This window comes from Mustela lutreola, chromosome 15, assembly GCF_030435805.1.
Source record: "Mustela lutreola isolate mMusLut2 chromosome 15, mMusLut2.pri, whole genome shotgun sequence".
NCBI lineage: Eukaryota > Metazoa > Chordata > Mammalia > Carnivora > Mustelidae > Mustela > Mustela lutreola.
This window is the reverse complement of record NC_081304.1, coordinates 16522576-16536732: the sequence shown is the minus strand read 5'-3', so window position 1 is coordinate 16536732 and position 14157 is coordinate 16522576. Positions and strand designations below refer to the sequence as shown.

Here is a 14157-nt window from a genome sequence, read left to right as displayed (position 1 = left end):
CACTGAGCCACCCAGGTGCCCCTCCTTATGATTTTCTTAACAACATTTTCTCTTCTCTAGTTTACTTTATTGTAAGCATACATTCTGAAATACATGTAACTTAGAAAATAACGTTAATCAACTGTTCATGTTATCAGTAAGGCTTCTGGTTAACAGTAGGCTATCAGCAGTTAAGTTGTGGGGGAGTCAAAAGTTAAACATAGATCTTCAAGTGCACGGGGTTGACACTCCTAACCCCTGCATTGTTCAAGAGTCAACTGTATAAGCTTGTCCATATTCGGGATTGTTGCTAAAAACACAATTTATATACAACGATAAAAGGTAATACAGTATGTGCCTAAACTCAACACAACAGTGATGAGAAAGGAAGGGACATCTGATCACCAGTAAAGCATTCAAAAATTATCATCAGTTTACTGCCAAATATACTACCTGGTTGGAACATCATAAGCTAAATACTATTCATTTCCCTATGCTTTATTCTAATACTGTGAAAACATTCTAATTACCAGGTGATACTGGGTGATCAGCAAATTGGCTTCTTTTTCAAAAGCAAAACTAAGAAAATGAAAACACCCATGCCCTTCATCATTCAATGGGAATTTATAAAAACCAAAAACTTCCTTGTAATCCTTATTCCAAGCTACACGGCTGCTCACACTGAAGAGGTTGAGTCCTACGGTTCCAAAGGGGAAGGCCAGGACTGGTGAGTAGTTGTAACTAACTCAGCTTTTCCACTCATACCCTCCTGAAGACTACTCCACAGACTGGGCCATGTAGTCCTTAGACCACTCATTCAGGGGCGCCTGGGTGGCTCAGTGGGTGGAAGCCTTTGCCTTAGGCTGCCGTCATGATCCCAGGGTCCTGGGTCCTGGACCAGGTCCAGAGCATCAGCTCTCTGCTCAGCGGGGAGCCTGCGTCCCTTCCTCTCTCTCTGCCTACCTCTCTTCCTGCTTGTGATCTGTCAAATAAATAAATAAAATCTTAAAAAAAAACAACAACACTCATTCAACGCACATTCACTCAGTGCCATCACATGGCAAGCGATGATAAAAGGCAAGACACAGACCACCACTCTCAAAGGACTTGGAGACTAGCTGGGGGAGAAACAAAGCTGCAATCCCCATACAACAGAAGTGCCAGGGGCGAGCACACACACCCAAAGACAGTAAGTACACGGCACACTCTTGGTGTCAGCTACTACCTGCTATTACTCTTATCATCCCTGTTATTAAAGATCTAGGGGCGGATGCCATTTTAAACAGAAGCAAGCACTCAAGTGAAGGCCCAGGGGCAAAGAAGCAAGAAGCAATCAGGTGCACAGCAGCAACTGCAAGCAGGTCAGCGCTGTTGAGGGCAGGGTGCTCGGGAAGGAGAGAGAAGGTCTGGCAGGGGCCAGCCAGATCACCCAGGCCTGGATGCTTTTGCATTCAAGAATTCAAGAGCATTTGAATTCCACCCCAACATTTTTACAAAGATCACTATGGCAGCAACTTGCAAGACAAAGCAGACAAGGAGATCAGAAGGTGACGGACCTCATGTGGGCAACAGGTGGCAAAGGTCTGAACTCGGGAGAGAGACATAGAGGTAACTAAGGAAACATTACAAGTTAGGATGTCAAGAACATGGTGACCACTGGTCCAGAAGACGGACTCCTGACTTGAGTGACTGGGGGGGGGGGGGAATGGACCACTCACAGGGGCATGAAGATGGGAAGAGGCTGGACTTGGGGGAATAGCTGATTACGTCACTCTGAAAAGAGCATGGGACAACCACATGGAGATGTCCAGGAGGCAACAGTATGCATGGGATCAGAGATGCTAAGACCATGGGAAGCTGGAAAAAACATAGATGCAAATCATCAGTATATGGATGGAGACTGAGACACAAACTTCTGTAAGATGCCCCCCACCCTGCCCCAGGAAATACAGAGGTTGAGAGGTGAGAGGGCCAAGGTACGGCAAACAGTGATATAAAAGGGAAAAAAGTCTGCAAAGAAAACACAAAGAGCAGCCAGACGGGACAATGATGACAGAAAGAGTCGTACCCCCACTGTTTGTACCTGACTGTGCCAAACACTTCTCCATGCACTTTTCACGTATTAGCTCATTTCCTCCTCACAAGAGTCCTTTTCCCATTTTTTAGAGGCAGAAACTGAGGCACAGAGATGGTAAATTATTTTCCTAACAGCACACAGTAGGTGGCAGGGCTGAAATGTCAATCTAGGATTCTGGATCTGGAGTCTATGCTCTATTAGCACCCTTTACGTTGCTTCTTAGAAATGAAGACAAGAGGCCAGGAGAGACCAAAGCCACCACAGCCAGGGGAACGGTCCACAGTGCTAAACAGTATGAGAAGGGCTCAGAAGATGTGGGCAAAAAGGGATCCTCTGAATGTGGCAACAGGGATGAATCTGTAAGGATACACATAGGTAGAAGCTACCAGAAGACCAACAGGTGGTTGTAATGTAGGGATTTTGTGTTCTTAAAAAGTGAAAGAGACTTCAGTATATTTATAAGCTGAAGCACAAGAGCCAACAGGGAACAGGAGGTGGGAAACTGGTTGGGAAAAGAGACAACTGACAGCCAGAGGTCCCTACAAGGAGGAAGAAAATAGCTCAAGAGGCCAGGGGGGCTGCCTCACATGGGAAGAGGCAAGACAGATACAGGGATGTGCCCAAGAGGTCTTCTTTCCTGACAGGCTTTGTGTGCTCTCTGACCCAAGAGGCAAAGTCCCTGGGGGAAGGGCAATTACCTTTATAAGCAAGGCAGCTGTTTAACTTCCGAAGAAACCCCCACAGTAAGACGTTTTTTAGAATTATAATGTTAATTAAATTTTTTATTTGATTCCTTTACCCCTGTTTTCACTCTCATCTGGCTGTCTCACTTACAATTTATGATCCAGGTTGCAAACGTTTTATAAGATGATTTTTAAAGGAAAAAAAAATCTCGGGGCGCCTGGGTGGCTCAGTGGGTTAAGCCGCTGCCTTCGGCTCAGGTCATGATCCCAGAGTCCTGGGATCGAGTCCCACATCAGGTTCCTTGCTCAACAGGGAGCCTGCTTCTCTCGGCCTCTGCCTGCTTGTGCTCTCTCTCTGTCTCTCTCTCTCTCTCTCTGACAAATAAATAAATAAAAATATTTTTAAAAATATATATTTTTCTCAGGGCATCTGGGTGGCTCAGTTGGTTAAGCAGCTGCCTTGGGCTTGGGTCAGGATCTCAGGGTCCAGGGATCGAGCCCCACATCAGCCTCCCTGCCCAGCAGACAGCATGCTTCTCCCTCTCCCTCCACCTGCTACTCTGCCTACCTGTACTCGCGCACTCTCTCTCTCTGTCAAATAAATAAATACAATCTTAAAAAAAAAAATTTTTTTCTCAATTTCTTCAAATCAGGTACGTGCATATATTTTTGGAGCTCCCAGAATTACTATGGCCACTCCCTTTATCCTCTGGAGCAAACCAGTCAACAAAGCCCAGTGCTGCTCTTCTACTCTCTACCTGACTTCTCTCCCCAGTGCCAGCCCCTACCTCTGTTGCTCTGCCTTGGCCTGGTCAGCACTCTCTGGCCTAGCTGAATGGCCCTTCCTCCCATAGTCAAAACAATGACCCAACACTGTGAACTCCTTCACGTTAGGGTAGGGAGCTAGGAGAAGGAATTTAGGAACTGACCTCTGGTGACAACTCACAAAGCAATTTCACAACACGTATTTATCTAAAAACAGTCCCAGACCATGGTAAAAATCTGATGAAAGCAACGGACCCTTCCTCTCCATAAAATGCACACAAACAAAACCATATCATTTTGTATCAGACTGCCAGAAAACTGTCACTCTTTATGTATTTTATCCATACAAAAGTCCCTCCAGGAGTCATCACTAAAGATCTACTTACTTTTCCGTGGCAAATAATTTATATAAGCTTAGTTTGCTGGTATCCTAGCCTACTCCAGAAAGAAAGTATTACAGAGGGGAGAGCTGCTGGAGGCTGGAACGAAGACAGTAACTTCATGACACTAAGGCAGGAGATCACGCAAGTGGATGATAACAGACAAGAATATTAAGAATAACCCAAGAGTGGAGCGCCTCACTGGCTCAGACAAGCATGTGGCTCCTGATCTCAGGGTCCTAAATTTGAACCCCACATTGGGAGTAGAGATTACTTAAAATAGATAAATTAAAAAAAAAAAAAAAGAATAAACCAAGAGTATAGAACACATACATACTAGTCCGTTTATAGAATATATTTTATGGTCTCCAAAGGCATATTATAGTTCGGCCCAGTACAGTAATTACTGGGCATAGTGAGGATCTTTAATAATTTTGGATTCTTATTAAAAGATAAAAATTTCGTGCAGGATGCTTTCTTTAAGGCAGCAGAGAAGCATGTAATACCTTTAGAAAAACTTTCACCTAAATACTAACTGTTTAAGTCTTAATACTTGAAGTTTCAGGACAAGGAAACTCTCAGACAAAGGTACATAAAGGCCAGTGGTGAAAGGTAAGGCGTAGAAACAAAACAGAAAGGTCAGCAGCAGCTGGATCATCAGGAGTAGATACACTACGTTAAAAAGTCTGAACTTTACTTTAATGGCACACAGGAAGGGAATGGAAGCAGAGGGCTGACCAAATCAGTCAGGCCACAGGAGGAACTTCCTCAAGGTCTTGCTATTTTGGGGGTGACCCATACTGTCTACCCCGAAAATGACAATCTGAAAGCAAACTGTTAGAGGATAACCATGTCCGCTTCTTCAAATATGGCATCTGATTTCATAGAAAACACACAGGGAAGAGGGGTGTTAATTCCTCATTGGGTAGCCTTAGCTCCCACACTCCTAGAAACAGACACCTGAGCATTATTCTTACAGATTAAAGAAATCCCAAAGTTCTACCAATTTCCACAAAGGATGAGACACAGAGAACAAGACTATAATCCTGACCTTAATTTTTCAATTTGGAATTTTACAAATACCTTAAAAAAAAAAAGAATCTAACCTTGTAAAAAGTTTTGATTTTATATAAATCTAAAATTTCAATGGCAACAAAAATCTATCCATGATAAAGATAAATCCAGGGGTCCCTGGGTGGCTCAGTCAGTGAAGCGTCTGCCTTTGGCTCAGGTCATGATCCTAGGGTCCTGGGATCGAGCCCCGCATCGGGTTCCCTGCTTGGTGAGAAGCCTGCTTCTCCCTCTGCCTCTGCCTGCTGCTCCCCCTGCTTGTGCTTGCGTGCTTGCTCTCTCTCTCTCTCTCTCTCTCTCTCCCCGTGTCAAATAAATAAATAAATAAAACCTTAAAAAGAAAAAATAAAGATAAATCCATTAGAAGCCTAAAGAACTAATCTACTTCTTTAAATCACGTTACTAATTTGCACCAAAATTTTCATTTCCTACATACAGGTGTTGAGGGTCCCCATGTTGAGCAACAAGGCTACTGGATGTTGTTAGGGGTTGAACTGTATCCCCAAAAAGATTTGGACTAATGCCCAGCAGAGCAAAAACGGTCTTTACAGAAGTAATCAAGTTAAAATGAGGTCACCGGGGTGGGTCCTAATCCAGTATGGCTGTTGTCCTTTTTAAAAAGGAGAAATTTTAAACACAAAGACATGCACCCAGGGTGAACTCTATATTAAAGACTGAAGTCATGTGGCCATGGGCCACGGGAACTACCAGAAGCTGGAAGAGAAGACTGAGCAGCTCCTGCCCTAGCACCTTCAGAGGAGGCAGGTCCCTGCCCTCAGACTCTAGCCTCCAGCACTGTGACATAACCATTTCTGTTGTGTAAGCCACTCACTCTGTGGCACTTTGTTATGGAAGCCCTGGCAAACAGATGTCACGAAGAGAATTAGCAGCCCGTGTTTACTGAGCACATATGAAGTGTTGGTCGAAGCATTTTGCAAGCAACAAACTCATTTTAGTTCTTCCCAAGTCCACCAGGGATCTAGGTACTAGAATCATGCCCTTTTTATATATGAGGACACCAAAGTTCTAAGAGGTCAAGGAATTTGTCCAACATCAGCCAGAGCCCTCACTCTTACTGTTACTAACTATTACTCTTAATAGTTCTAAGGAACTATTATTAATGGCAATGATTATAATAACTGTAGTAGTTCACTAAGTCAGATATGATGTCCCTTACAGCTATAATATACGCAACACTCCTGTGAAGTAAATGTTAATATTCTTTCCAATACAAAGGAGAACTCTGAATCTCAGAGAGATTAAGAAATTGCCCAAGATCACACAACCAAGAACATGACAGTGTATCTAACTGCCAACATGAGAGAGTAAACAATGAAAATCTTTTTACTAAAACTTAAAGAGCAAGTAAAAATTTTAAATGCTTGACCTCCTAATTCAATCCCAGAAATCCACATCTATAAGTTCAAAATTCTTTAAGATCTCAGGAGAACATGTATCCTAGGTGACAGCATCCTTTATGTATGTATCCCTTCAGCCACTGTTCAAGGGTTCTCTGCTCTCTCAGTGGCAGCCCTGGCTATTTCTCTGACTTCCAGACACTGGAGGAGAAGAGATGTTAAGGACCGAAATACTGTTTTTTAAGGGTTTTTTTAAATTTTGTGTTAAATTTTTAAATTCTGATACATTTTTATCCCCAGGGGTACAGGTCTGTGATTCACAGAATCACCCTGGTGATTCACAGACCTGTACCCGGATAAAAATATATGTTTATAAATTCTTTTTTTTGTTTGTTTGTTTTTTGTTTTTTTTTTTTTAAAGATTTTATTTATTTATTTGACAGAGAGAAATCACAAGCAGGCAGAGAGGCAGGCAGAGAGAGAGAGGAGGAGGAAGCAGGCTCCCTGCTGAGCAGAGAGCCCGATGCGGGACTCGATCCCAGGACCCTGAGATCATGACCTGAGCCAAAGGCAGCAGCTTAACCCACTGAGCCACCCAGGCACCCCTATGTTTATAAATTCTGATACAAATGTCACACAGTATAAAATAATATAATACAGAGAGAAGACTCCTTTCCACCCTGTCCTCGACCCACCTAGTTCCTAGACTTATCAGGTGACCAATGTCACCATTTTGTTTATTTCTTTTTTACCATTTATATATTTATATCAAATTAACTGATGTCACATATTTATTGCAAGGGAGAAAGTGGAGCACATGACGGGTGTTTCTACTTACATTTCCATTTTCAAGGCAATCATGCATTGGTTTTAATAAAATTTTTAAAAAATTTTTTAAAAATTTTTATAAACATAATGTATCATGTTGTTTATTCTTCTGAAGTGTTTTTTTAAATGCATATACACCAAGCCAATACGAATTTTCTTTATTCCTTTCCACCACCCCCTCAAAGCATAAAGGGTAATATACCACATACACTATTCCATATCTTCCTTTTATTTTATCACCTAACTACGTATCTTGGAGACCTTTCCACATCACATTGAATTATATTGTAATTCTGTCCTTTTGTCAAGAATACTTTTTTACTCTCCTTCCGTCATAGTTCAGTCCAGCACACAAGGCAACCAGCAACTCGTCGGTGGTGCCATAGCACGTCCCAGAGCCCATGTATCCCTTCTCTGCTACCTCAACTTCTCTTCACTCTTGTCTCCAGGATGCCCATTTCTCCTCCTCCTCCCTTTTCCTCTTCCATCTCCCCCATGCCTCAACCCGGACAACTGAACTTAGGGGCATCAAACGTTATCCACAGTGCTTAGTCATGGCTAGCAAGGACAAAGCTATAGATCCCTGACATACAGAAGACGGGTAAGTAATCTCCAAGGGAATTCGTAATTGATAAGTGCGCCTTAAATTGAGGAGTATTTGTTTGGAGTTATTTTGTTTGGAGTATTTGTTTGGAGTTAATTATCTTTGCTTTGGTACTTTGGTTTGCGAAAAGAGCGCATGATGGCGCTATTTTCTATACACACAGAAACAAGCACACACTCAGGTCTAACATGTAAGTAAAGCCTGACAAAACTAGAGTTCATTCTGAACAAGAAAATAAGAAACAAAGGATAAGAGCTATAAAAAATGAGCACTGTGGCTCCAAAATATACATTTTGTTAACCTTTTTTTAAATTTAAAAATAAGCACCTGTAATCTGAAAATACATCTAAGAAACATTTTAAGGATATTCACAATGAAAAAGAGAATAAAGTTCTCTCTCCCTTTTAATTTTCCATCCTTTATATTCAATGCCATCCTCTTCCTCCCAAAAGGTCTCCAACACAAGTTTCAAGGTTTGTTTGTTTTTTTTAAGGTAATAAAAGGAATAGGAAAATGTCAGTAAATAAAAAATTTGTTTAGACTCAGAAGAAGTCTCCCACTGATCAAAGGATTGGTAGGGAACACAAAATTAAGGCAGCCACATAACTAAATTCTTAAGTAAGTAACGCATCATATGGAACACTGACTTCCACTCTGTTTTCCTGCCAAGCCAAAGGCCTTTCATACAACTTCAGGGTTACTGTGGAACCCTATTGGAACATCCCAGATTCAGAGATTTAGAGTTAAAATCTTAAATATAATATACATGTTAAATAGCACGGCTCTTTGTACCTAATACATTTGTTAAAACTAAGGTGACTAAAAAATAGTATCTGATATATTGGTCTCAAGTTCTTCAGGTTTCTAGAGAACTCGTACCCATTTGGACCCCCTTGCCTACTTCTTAAAGATAAGAGGGGCCACCGGATCCTGGGATTAAACACCTGGTACCAGGGCGCCTGGGTGGCTCAGTCAGTTAAGTGGCTGCCTTCAGCTCAGGTCATAATCCCAGGGTCCTGTGATCGAGTCCCACATCGGGTTCCCTGTTCAGCAGAGCGCCTGCTTCTCCCTCTCCCTCTGCCTGCTGCTACGCCTACTTGTGCTCTCTATCTTTCTGTCAAATAAATAAATAAAATCTTCTTTAAAATAAATAAATGAAAATGAAAAATAAAAAATAAAAAAACACCTGGTACCAAAGACAGATACTTTTAAACAAGGTCCCAATTCTTATGGGTTCAGGACTTCTGGCTGGATTCCCCATGCAACCCCTCCAACTCTATAAAGAGAATGGCTAGAAACTGTGTCAATTTGGATTCCTTTACACTGATATAAGCACTCCTTTCCAACAACAGCAGCTGAAACATAAATGAAGATGAGAATTCAGTCTACATTTACCTGAAGATTTCTTACAGTCCTATATTTAAGTTACCCAGACTGCGTTTATTCTCGGATTTATTTATTGCGCTAACTTGGAATTCCACAGAACAGACTACCTCACAACAGTCTTAACTACACTAGTCTCTAGCTCCAAAGGAAGGCAATCTGTGCCCTCCCGGTAAAGCTTTACCCTCTGTTTGGTCCTAACGAAAAGTCCTCTGGCCATCTCTGTACAAGAAACTGGAAGGAAACAACAGACAGGAGAACCATCATATCAATGAAGGCTTTTTCATCTAAAGATCAGCTGTCCACACTGCCCAAAAAGTTTATCCTGTGAGATGAAACGTGGCACAAAATGCTACCTGTTGAGAAAAATAGTGTAAATTCAAGTGCAAAGGACTAGGGGGCAGCAGGAGGACTCTCCTGACAGAGTTGTACACAGAAACCAACAGGTCTTAGAATGCTCTGATCTACTATAGGAAGTCTCAGGTAAACACATGGTTAATGACACATCTTTTGTAACACATGAATCAGCTACAGATTTGCAAGAGTGGGACACACCCTAGTACCTATGACTTGAAAGCACCTGCTTGAAAGTGGACCTGGATGTCTGATTGCCAATCCATCCTACTGAGACTGAAACAGAATTTTATAACTATGTGGGTTCTCATCATTTAAAGTTAAAAAGTAAACACATCATTATAATGGAAGTTAACTGAAGAACTTCACTAATACTTTAACACCAATAATCAAGAACAGGAGCAATACAAAGTAAGGAGTAACCAATCAGTCCTGGAAGCAAACAGAATAGTACTTTTGGAGGGGAAAGGAGTGTCAGGTAAGAGGGTTGAAGAACCGCAAATTCAAGGACTCAAATATTCTCAATTCCAAAGAAAAAAATAAATAAATAAAATGAGAACTGGAATTTTAAAAACAATACATCCTACCTTGAGAGGCATCCAAGTAGCATTCATAGTGTCAGAAGAGTTCAGACAATACTCAGAGATGAGCAATAAGGGAATCTTAGTAATCCCTCAGTCACCAAGTATGAGCAGGTAGGAAAATTTTTGGTCTCAAGAAGGTATCTGAAAGAGAGGACTTTCAATTAGACTAAAAAGCTAACCAAGGATAACCAAATAGTTTAAGCTACTGGACAGAAATTCAAAGTACTATTTGCATCACCATCCTAAAAAGAGGTACAGATCACAGTCCCCTTAGAAAAGGGCAAATGTGTCTATGTATATCTCCATATATGTAGAAACATATTTTACATAAAATGTGGATTAAATGTCTAACACATGTTTTAGATAACATAAAATTGCTTATCAAATCATCAGAAAACCAAACGCCCAAACAAAAAAAAACTAAATAAATGACTGTTCAGGGTACTTCAAAAACACTACTGAAACTGATCTGTTAATTGACCATCTAAAAAGACCCTTGCCACATTTAATTTTACTTAATAAAAAACTCTCTGATCATTCTAATTGTCCTAAATTTTATGAAATTTAAGTTTCAGAATCCATTCTACATGAAAAAGAAAATCTATTCTTGTTTGATACCCCACAAGCAAATAAAAGACCCTCCTTTCCTAAAGATATTTAAAAGCAGACCAAACAACTTGATTTTGAGTTTGGGAGGGAGGTATGTTTGCGTGGAGGAAGGAGGATCGATTAAATGACCTCCTGTAGGATCCTTGTTCAAGTCCTAGGCCAGAATGAAAATTCCAGCTTAACCAGTTACTGCTTCGCTTAAAATGGAGGCTTGCCCGAGTAGAGACAAAAATAACAGCACCCCCCCCCGCCCCGTAAAATAAATTTTGAAAAACCAAAGACTACAATGCCCTCGTTTTTAAGAAAAATTAAAAAATAAAAACCTCTGGAGTGGATTTGTTCTTGCTATGCGCTTGTCACTTCTGCTTCGAAGACTTGGCATCACTTTCCTTACCGCTCATCGGATTTTTGGGGGGATTGGGGGTTCCAGGGGGGGAGGAGTTTGACTCTTGACCTAAGTCTCAGGAGGTTTAATATCCCCTCCATGATCCCCACCGCAAAAGCCAGGGAGAGAAGAGAAAGGGGAGAGCCCGAGTTCCCACCCCTCCCCCCGCCTTGGACCCTAGTCCCAAACCTACCCCCGGCTCCTTCCTGCTGTGGGGCGACTCCCTCTGCCCCATCCCCATTGTTAGGACGGGGGCGAGTGGGGGAGTGGGCTCAGGGCAGAGCGCCTGCGGCCGTTGCCCCGGCTTGCTTCAGGAGGGGCGGCCCGCGGGATGCAGCTTCCCTTCCTCCCCGCGTCGGTCCGTCCCACCTCGGCTCGGCCTGGCGCCCCGGGCTCTGCTCGGCGCCCCCGGCCCCGGGCCCGGCCCCGGCCCGCCCCCGGGCAGCCAGGCTCCCCGGCCCCTCGGCCCGCAGCCCTCGGCCCAGGCCTTCTGGTGGGCGCCGGGCGGGGGTCCCGGTGCCCCACACACGCGTCCCCGCTCCCCCAGCCCAGCCGCTTCCAGGGCCCTCGGCGGCGCCCGCTCTCCGGGCCCTTCGGCCCCCAGCCTCCCCGCCGGGCCACCCCCTCAGGCTCCCGCAGTCGGGGCCGCCTCCCCTTCCCCACCATCATCCCTACCGACTCGTGCCCCCACCCCCCCGGGCACCAGTGCCAACGGCGGCTCCCCCGGCCCCGGACCTACCTGCACGGCTCAACCAAGCCTAGAAGTGGGGGCGGGGAATCTTCCGCCCTCCTCTGTCTCCCATTGGCCCTTCCGGGGCACATCGTGAGTGCCATTGGTTGACAAGGGATGTCCGTCAGAGCGCTGGGGCGGGACAGAGGGGGGGCAGAAGGATGCTGGTGCCTCGGCGTCTCAGTCTCTGTGTATCTCGCTGTCTCTGTCTCTGTCTCGGCTCTTGGAAACGAGAGGCATTTGGACAAGACGTAAGGAAGGGGGCCCCAGGCGGAAGGAATAGAAAGAGGAACCCCGTCAGAGCTTCCCACCAATCTACCACTCAAAGCCCCCCTACCTAAGTGCCCTGTAGATCCTCTTCTCCATCACCCCCAACCCCGGCCCCTCACCCCTGTAGGTTCCTCATCCAGGAAGCGACGTGATGAAAACTCTAGGCCGGAAGGCCACAGGGGGAGATTTTATGTATGTACATAAAATATACACATACCCATACTTATATATAAAGTCAAACATACATGATCATGAGGGCCTGGAGAGGAAAGAGCACTCATCTTACTGACAGGGAAGGACTTGAGATAAAGCCAAAAATAAGAAAGAATCAAAAATCACTCTAAGAGCTAGTAACAGTGGTTTCCTCCTGGGAGGGGAACTGAGTGCCTAGGAGAACAGAGGAGAGGAAGACTTGCGTTCCCCTGCACATCCTTTTGTATCTTGAATTTTGTACCATTCTCAAAGATTCCAGTTTTTTTTTTTTAATTAATTGATTTATACTTTTTAAATCATTACAAGGCCACAAAACCAGGGAAACAGGCAAGAAGATCATCCAGGCAAATTGGGACAAAATGCAGATGTGGGGAGGAATCTCAGTTTTTTAATTTGTTCCTTGAAGATGTCAGGGATAAAAGCAAGTGGACGTGTCCCAGAGGCAGCCGAGGTTATGGAATTGGGGAAAGAGTGGGCAATCTGGACTAGGGGAGATTTCCACTTCTCTATGCAATATGGTGGTCTATGACATGCTAAAGGATAAACTCCCCATAGAAGTATACAAACACAACCACAGTCAGAGTCAATTAATGAAACAGAAACATGGTGAGTAGTGTAAGAACAGCAATACATGTTGAAGAGGCATAAAAATTAAGGGAGGGAAGATACCTGGAAAAAATAGACTAATAAAACCATGAGAGCCTCACAGTCCTTGAAGTTCCCCCCAGGAACCCTCTTTAGCCTCATTCAATAAGAAAGCAAGCCAAGAAAATACTGGTAAGGCAGAGTTCTTAAGGTTTTCCATGGACACTTGGCATTCTGGTGAAGCATATGGACCCCTTCTCAGAATATTTTAAATGCATTAAGAAACATACCTACGGGGCACCTGGGTGACTCAGTGGGTTAAAGCCTCTGCCTTCTGCTCAGGTCATGATTCCAGGGTCCTGAGATGGAGCCCCATATTGGGCTATCTCTGCAGGGAGCCTGCTTCCTCCTCTCTCTCTCTGCTTGCCTCTCTGCCTACTTGTGATCTCTGTCAAATAAACAAATAAAATCTAAAAAAAAAATTGTTTGAAAACAAAAAAGAAACATACCTACAAATTCAAAGGAAACCAATTATATCAAAAGACAATTTTCAGGTGCCTGGGTGGTTCAGTGGGTTAAGCCGCTGCCTTCAGCTTGGGTCATGATCTCGGGGTCCTGGGATCGAGTCCCACAGCCGGCTCTCTGCTCAGCAGGGAGCCTGCTTCCTCCTCTCTCTCTCTGCCTGCCTCTCTGCCTACTTGTGATCTCCCTCTGTCAAATAAATAAATAAAATCTTTTAAAAATGTATTAAAAAAAAAAAGACAATTTTCAAAATATCTTATAAGTGTGATACAGTAATATATGTGCTTTACATTAATGTGTTGAATAATAAAATCCAAAAGCAGGGCTAATCACCATAATTTTGAGGCAGTAGATGAGCATAAATAATATTTCAAGATACTTGTAACAACTGTCATATAACAGGAAAATATTCGTGATTTCTATTAGTGACAAGATCACAGTTAATGCTAATAATACTTGTTTTATTTCTCCACTTGGAACTGATGATAATGCTAATTTTCATTACACTTTAGCACAAATAAAGGCCCATTACGTTTCCTGATCTAAGTTCATGAATTTCTTAATCTGTGGATCACAGATTTAAAAACTGTACGCTAGGGCACCTGGGGGGCCCAGTCCGTGAAGCGTTTCCCTTCATATGAGGTCATGAACTCAGGATCCAGCTGTATCAGGTTCCACGCTCAACAAGGTATCTGCTTGAGGTCCTTCCTGACGCCCCACTCCACCCCCGACCCTTCTCACTCACACGCGCACTCTCTTTCTCTCTCTCTAAAATTA

At 43.4% G+C, this 14157-nt stretch overlaps 1 protein-coding gene across 2 annotated transcripts in view; it reads right to left on the bottom strand.

The window, feature by feature from the left end:
* KANSL1 (KAT8 regulatory NSL complex subunit 1) overlaps positions 1-11820 on the bottom strand; it is a 178740-nt gene extending 166920 nt beyond the window's left edge. The window contains exons 1-2 of one of the 2 annotated variants that reach the window (XM_059148035.1): positions 11800-11820; positions 10070-10207 (exon numbers count right to left, since the gene is read on the bottom strand). The gene's annotated coding sequence lies outside the window, so the exon portion shown is untranslated. Of the gene's footprint in view, positions 1-10069; positions 10208-11253; positions 11435-11799 lie in introns of those variants that run through there. The other variant, XM_059148036.1, reaches the window with a different exon arrangement.
* Between the last annotated feature and the right edge of the window lie 2337 nt (positions 11821-14157).